Source organism: Nerophis lumbriciformis, linkage group LG06 (genome assembly GCF_033978685.3).
Source record: "Nerophis lumbriciformis linkage group LG06, RoL_Nlum_v2.1, whole genome shotgun sequence".
NCBI classification, from domain to species: Eukaryota; Metazoa; Chordata; class Actinopteri; order Syngnathiformes; family Syngnathidae; genus Nerophis; species Nerophis lumbriciformis.
Window position 1 is genome coordinate 56,100,249 of NC_084553.2, and position 8,204 is coordinate 56,108,452.

The window sequence follows — 8,204 nt, forward strand, 5'->3', positions numbered from 1 at the left end:
TTATGAATTAATTACAGCACGGTGGAAGAGAGGTTAGTGCGTCTGCCTCACAATACGAAGGTCCTGAGTAGTCTTGGGTTCAATCCCGGGCTCGGCATCTTTCTGTGTGGAGTTTGCATGTTCTCCCCGTGACTGCGTGGGTTCCCTCCGGGTACTCCGGCTTCCTCCCACCTCCAAAGACATGCACCTGGGGATAAGTTGATTGGCAACACTAAATTGACCCTAGTGTGTGAATGTGAGTGTGAATGTTGTCTGTCTATCTGTGTTGGCCCTGCGATGAGGTGGCGACTTGTCCAGGGTGTACCCCGCCTTCCGCCCGATTGTAGCTGAGATAGGCTCCAGCGCCCCCCGCGAGCCCAAAGGGAATAAGCGGTAGAAAATGGATGGATGGATGGATGGAACATGAACACACTTACAGCATAATACATCACACAATTTCATATCATTTCACTTTACATCATGTCCGAAAGGGAGTAGGAAGAAGCAAAGCCTATTTAATCCTACCCCTTTCCCACTTCAGAGCGTTTACAAATATATACATTCATTTACTGACTTTTTTTTTTGTAGTAAAATGACTTCCGTGAATGAGTAATACAACAGTTTTGTAATATATAATTAAGTCAGTCATTATTAACATACTGAGATGAAGTGTCATGTTCTGTGGTCATGTTTTGTTTGGTTATGTTCTGTTGGTTTTTGGACTCTTTTAGTTCCGGTTTGTGCACTCTTGTTTGTTTTGTCACCATGACGACCGATTAGTTCACCTGTCCTCATATGACTCACGCACCTGACTCATTTGGACACACGCACCTGTCACTAATCATGAGACTATTATTTAAGCCTGTAGTTGCCAGGTAGTCAGCCTGGCGACATTACTCCTGATACTCTTGCTACTCCCGACATTACTCCGATGACTCTGTTCGTGCTCTATTGATGTTCTTTTTATGACATTTTGATGCTTGTATTCCATGCCATAGTTTCATGCTCGTTTCATGTCACAGTAAGTGTAGTTTTGTTTCATGTCCATAGTTTCTGTCTTAGTGTTTGTTTTGTTCCCTGCGTTAAGTTTTGTGCCTCTGCTGTGAGCGCTTTTTGTTTGTACCCTTTTTTGTATAGATAAATTAAATCATGTTCCTACCTTCTTCCGATGTGCGGTCAAGTCAGTTTGCATCATGGGAAAACATTCCTCGCAGTAAGCTGCATCATAGTCCATGACATGAAGAATATCTTATTTTCAATAAGATTGAAAGTATTTCTCATAATTCTTCCTCTTTGTACTTTGTAAGCACTATTAATTTGAACAACCTCTTAAACTGGATCATATCAGTACAATTTTTAACTTCTTTACTTAATCCATTCCATAATTTAATTCCACATACTGATATGCAAAATGTTCACTGCAAAAACTGAAATCTAAGTAAGATTAAATATCTCAAATAAGGGTGATATTTGCTTTTTTTCTGTCTGATAAGATAATTCTTCTACCTAAGCAGATTTTATGTTAGAGTGTTTTACTTGTTTTAAGTGTTTTGGTCCTAAATGATCTCAGTTAGATATTACAGCTTGTTGCTGAGATTTGATGACCTATATTGAGTAAAACATGCTTGAAACTAGAATATCAACTGTTGCAAAGCTGTGTCATCAACACTCACAAGTATAAAAGTAGTTTTTCAAAATAATAATTTCTTATTTCAAGCATGAAAAAAACTTTGCTGTTTTATTTTCAATGAAACAATAGAAAATACGTACTCATATAGTAGTACAGTTGTTATTAGTGAGAATATACTTATTTTAATTAGGGATGTCCGATAATATCGGACTGCCGATATCATCGGCCGATACATGCTTTAAAATGTAATATCGGAAATTATCGGTATCGGTTTCAAAATTATCGGTATCGGTTTCAAAAAGTAAAATGTATGACTTTTTAAAACGCCGCTGTGTATACGGACGTAGGGAGAAGTACAGAGCGCCAATAAACCTTAAAGGCACTGCCTTTGTGTGCCGGCCCAGTCACATAATATCTATGGCTTTTCACACACATAAGTGAATCCCAAGCACACTTGGTCAACAGCCATACAGGTCACACTGAGGGTGGCTGTATAAACAACTTTAACACTGTTACAAATACGAACCCACACCAAACAAGAATGACAAACACATTTCGGGAGAACATCCGCACCGTAACACAACACAAACACAACAGAACAAATACCCAGAACCCCTTGCAGCACTAACTCTTCCGGGACGCTACAATATACACCCCCCGCCACCAACCTCAACACCGCCCCCCCTAACCCCGCCCACCTCAACCTCCTCATAGTCTCTCTCAGGAGAGCATGTCCCAAATTCCAAGCTGCTGTTTTGAGGCATGTTTAAAAAAACTAATGCACTTTGTGACTTCAATAATAAATATGGCAGTGCCATGTTGGCATTTTTTCCATAACTTGAGTCGATTTATTTTGGAAAACCTTGTTACATTGTTTAATGCATCCAGCGGGGCATCACAACAAAATTAGGCATAATAATGTGTTAATTCCACGACTGTATATATACAGGTATCGGTTAATATCGGAATCGATAATTAAGAGTTGGACAATATCGGACATCGGCAAAAAAAGCCATTATCGGACATCTCTAATTTTAATGTATTTTTGGGTTCATTGAGGTTAGCTAATTTTACTTGTTTTGGAAAGTCTTGACAAGCCACATTTTCTTGTTCTATTGGCAGATAATTTTGTTTAGTTCAAACAAAATACCTCACATTTTTGTATTTTTTATTCTTGTTTTTGAACACTGACTTGTTGCAGTGTTCTAAGTGTTGTACGTGCATGCAAATGTTTTGTATGTTTTGTCTCCTCCAGGCTAGACTACTGCAACACACTTCTTGTCGGGATCCCCAGCAAGAACATCCGGAAGCTGCAATACATACAGAATAGTGCTGCTGGGATCCTGATGATAGTGCGGAAATATGACCATATCACACCAACTCTCAAATCCCTTCACTGGCTTCCTGTTCCACTCAGGATTGAATTCAAAGTCTCCCTACTAACCCACCAGTGCCTCCGTGGAAATGTCCCCCTCTACCTCAAAGAACTACCGTATTTTTCGGAGTATAAGTCGCACCGGAGTATAAGTCGCACCTGCCGAAAATGCATAATAAAAAAGGAAAAAAACATATATAAGTCGCATTTTTGGGGGAAATTTATTTGATAAAACCCAACACCAAGAATAGACATTTGAAAGGCAATTTAAAATAAATAAAGAATAGTGAACAACAGGCTGAATAAGTGTACGTTATATGAGGCATAAATAACCAACTGGTATGTTAACGTAACATATTATGGTAAGAGTCATTCAAATAACTATAACATATAGAACATGCTATACGTTTACCAAACAATCTGTCACTCCTAATCGCTAAATCCCATGAAATCTTATACGTCTAGTCTCTTACGTGAATGAGCTAAATAATATTATTTGATATTTTACGGTAATGTGTTAATAATTTCACACATAAGTCGCTCCTGAGTATAAGTCGCACCCCCGGCCAAACTATGAAAAAAACTGCGACTTATAGTCCGAAAAATACGGTACTCACCCCCAAATCCTCCACACGACAACTCCGCTCCGGACAGGCTAACCTCCTCCAACCTCCGAGGACAAAGCTACGAACAATGGGAGACCGGGCTTTCTGCTCCGCCGCTCCCAGTCTGTGGAACGCTCTCCCTGACCACCTGAGGGCACCACAGACTGTGGATGCTTTTAAAAAAGGCTTAACCTACTCGGTGGCCTAGTGGTTAGAGTGTCCGCCCTGAGATCGGTAGGTTGTGAGTTCAAACCCCGGCCGAGTCATACCAAAGACTATAAAAATGGGACCCATTACCTCCTTGCTTGGCACTCAGCATCAAGGGTTAGAATTGGGGGTTAAATCACCAAAAATGATTCCCGGGCGCGGCCACCGCTGCTGCCCACTACTCCTCTCACCTCCCAGGGGGTGATCAAGGGGATGGGTCAAATGCAGAGGACAAATTTCACCACACCTAGTGTGTGTGTGACAATCATTGGGACTTTAACTTTAACTTTAACTTTAAAAACCCTTCTTTTTAAAAAAGCCTTCTTTTTTTTTTGGATATACGCATACTAGTTTTAGCTATTTGGCTGTTCTAGTTTTTTTTTAAATTTATCTTTTAATTTTTTTTAATACACTGTAGCACTTTGAGGGTGTTTACTCAATGTAAAGTGCTTTTTACAAATAAAATCTATTATTATTATTATTATTATTTTAAATTATATTTTCCTCTAAGGTTATATTTCTCTTCTATATTTTAAAAAACAAGTTCGCCGTCCGTGAATACATTTCCTTCAAGAATAGCGCCCGTGCTTTTAGTTCAGTAGTTAGGGTGCTTGCCTCTCACACCGGCAACCTGGATTGGCGGCCAGTAAGAAAAATAACAGCCGAGAGAGAGAGAGAGAGTAGGCAATCGCTACACGAAGCAGATTTATGACAGCTCTGGACACCAAGCATTGGATTCCACCGTCAAAATCAGGGGCCCCTGATTGGGTGGGGGCCCCTTGGTTCAGTATTAGTTCAACAATGGGTGCGGTTAGCGCCACCACTGCGGCTGGAGGGTACCAGGGACCACTGGACTCAGCTGCAAGCCTAGGGGTCCGCATGTTGGCCCCCATGCCTCCACTTACAGTAACAACGTTTTCCACATCCTGACTCGATCATGGCCCTTTGAAGCGTGGGTACACCACAGACATCCAGATGACATTGTTATTCCCGTAACAGGCCCGGAATTTTCTAGGAAAAAGGGGGAAAAAAAATAATACTTGTCCTCGTGACATGCTTCCTGTCCTTTGAAGGGGACCAATGGCAGGACGGCTTTGCGGCCCCTATTTCCACCGCCTTTGAAGCGCTGCGAATTGTCCCCGATTTACCCCCGTTCTAAGTTCTGATCGATCCCTGCGAAGACGCGTCATGATTTGTCCGTTAGCGAGACACCGGCGAAGGAGTCTAAAAGGGGCAAAGGTTAAATCTGTCGGACACCTGCCTGATTGATGTTGCTATTTATTGACTTCCGACCATAAAAGTCAGTATGGAAGTAGGAATGGGGGACGGGGGGCGGGAGGGGGATCAAATGCTTTGTAACAATGTTAGAGACCTGATTCCTGGGGGAACCCACCAGAGGGACTCGTGGGTCCAGGGGGTTGCAAGGGGTGGGGGGTGGGTGGGGATGAAGAGCAGCTGCCAGGCGCTTAAAAAGCTCCGACATGTCGCTTTCATCCCCGGGAACAAAAGACGCTGTAAAGGCCACAAGACAATCGGCGCTGAAGTACAGTGTCGGTTCCTGCCACCGCGCTGACTCAGGGCCATTGTGGGGGCCCCAGCGTGGCGGTGCGTCAGGCAAAGGGCCCCCCTCCCTAATGCCCCCCATTCCCCAGGAGGGAAAGACAAGCCTGGCATGCATGTGCCATTCAGCATGCAGGAAGTCCCAAAATAGTCCAATAGAGTGTTCATGCAGGTACATATCCTCTGCAGTGGACATATAGGTAAAAGCCAGTAAATTAGAATATTTTGAAAAACTTGATTTATTTCAGTAATTGCATTCAAAAGGTGTAACTTGTACATTATATTTATTCATTGCACACAGACTGATGCATTCAAATGTTTATTTCATTTAATTTTGATGATTTGAAGTGGCAACAAATGAAAATCCAAAATTCCGTGTGTCACAAAATTAGAATATTACTTAAGGCTAATACAAAAAAGGGATTTTTAGAAATGTTGGCCAACTGAAAAGTATGAAAATGAAAAATATGAGCATGTACAATACTCAATACTTGGTTGGAGCTCCTTTTGCCTCAATTACTGCGTTAATGCGGCGTGGCATGGAGTCGATGAGTTTCTGGCACTGCTCAGGTGTTATGAGAGCCCAGGTTGCTCTGATAGTGGCCTTCAACTCTTCTGCGTTTTTGGGTCTGGCATTCTGCATCTTCCTTTTCACAATACCCCACAGATTTTCTATGGGGCTAAGGTCAGGGGAGTTGGCGGGCCAATTTAGAACAGAAATACCGACGAGCGAGCTAAACCCCCTGGATGTCTTGGCTCACACCCATACTTGCCAACCTTGAGACCTCCAATTTCGGGAGGTGGGGGGGTGGGGGCGTGGTTAAGAGGGGAGGAGTATATTGACAGCTAGGATTCACCAAGTATATATATATATATATATATATATATATATATATATATATATATATATATATATATATATATCTACATCCTGAAAATATGCAAACAAAACTGTGTTTAGATAATTGATACTTCAAACTTGCATAAATAAATCTTAAGGAATATAACATAACTTGGCTTCTGAGTGTCAGGACTTGATCTTTGGAGTTTGCTTTTCCGGGATGCAACGGAAAGTTGGCACGGGTGAGACGGGAACCAAGGTACATGATTTATTTATTAAAAAAAGATCAAACAAAAAGGGCGCACAATGGCGGAGAATAAGCTATGAAACCAAAAGACTATAGTAAAAAAGTACAAATGAAAAGCACGCACAGTGGCGGAAACTATGAACAATTAAACAAAACATTAACTGTGGCTTGAGAAACAAAAACTTACTTGGCATGGAACCGGCATGAAAAAGGAGCAGCAAGCATCATAAGGGTGTGCAGAAGCATATATGGGGTGCGAGGTCGTCAGGCCGAACAACAGAAAATGAATTAACTTAAATACTTATGGACATGATTAACAACAGGTGCGTGACTCAAAACAGGTGCGTGACATGACAGGTGAAACTAATGGGTAACTATGGTGACAAAACAAAACTGCACAAAAAGTCCAAAAATAAAGCCTGATCACACAGACATGACACTGAGAGCTTCAAAATGTAATGAATAAAATGCTAAAGTTGTTGATAAACAAGCAATTATTTTAATAATTAAATATGGTCATTTTAAATGAATTATTATGATAATTTAAAATTAATTATTTCAAATACGTTTATTTTAATGTATAATTCTAATGCCTGGATGTAATAAGGAGTCAGAAAAAATACAAATAAAAATACAATTAATTTTGATGTTTTTAGCAAAATATAGTAAACATTTATTTAGTTTTTGTTTTTTTAAATTAACAAATATATTTATTTTTAGGCAAGATAAACATAATAATACAATTTATCTCTCGTCTGGATGATTTATTTCTTGTCACCCTGTTCTTGTCACACTTCTACCGTCCCTTATGCCACCGAAGATGATCAAGAGAAGAATATCGACCCTAGCTTCCCTGGCCTGCTGACATCAACTCCAAAACTGGACAGATCAGCTTTCAGGAAAAGAGAGCGGATGAGGGTATGTCTACAGAATATATTAATTGATGAAAACTTTATTCATTACTCGCGGTTTTACGTAAATTATTATACATAAACTGTGTTTACCAATAATTTAGCTTAAAAACATTTATTTTTTTCAATCATTCGAGTACATTCGGGTAGTCTTGTGTAATGCAGTGTTTTGTGTCTATTTAGGTATGGTTAACCTGAGTGCTGAAATAGTGGAAAAATATATGTTCTAACCCTAACCCTAACCCTAACCCTAACCCTAACCCTAAAGACTGACTGCACAGTTCCTGTCTTCACAATAAAAGTGCCGCTCCATCGCGCCTGCGCTTTCAAAACAAGAGTCTCCGAAAGCCAGCGCAAACAAGCTAGCAAGCTAGCAAGTTAACCCTCTAACCCTAACCCTAACCCTAACCCTAACCCTAACCCTAACCCTAAAGACTGACTGCACAGTTCCTGTCTTCACAATAAAAGTGCCGCTCCATCGCGCCTGCGCTTTCAAAACAAGAGTCTCCGAAAGCCAGCGCAAACAAGCTAGCAAGCTAGCAAGTTAACCCTCTAACCCTAACCCTAACCCTAACCCTAACCCTAACCCTAACCCTAAAGACTGACTGCACAGTTCCTGTCTTCACAATAAAAGTGCCGCTCCATCGCGCCTGCGCTTTCAAAACAAGAGTCTCCGAAAGCCAGCGCAAACAAGCTAGCAAGCTAGCAAGTTAACCCTCTAACCCTAACCCTAACCCTAACCCTAACCCTAACCCTAACCCTAACCCTAACCCTAACCCTAACCCTAACCCTAACCCTAACCCACATCGGGAAGCAATCCGACATTTTCTCAAACACATTACAAACACC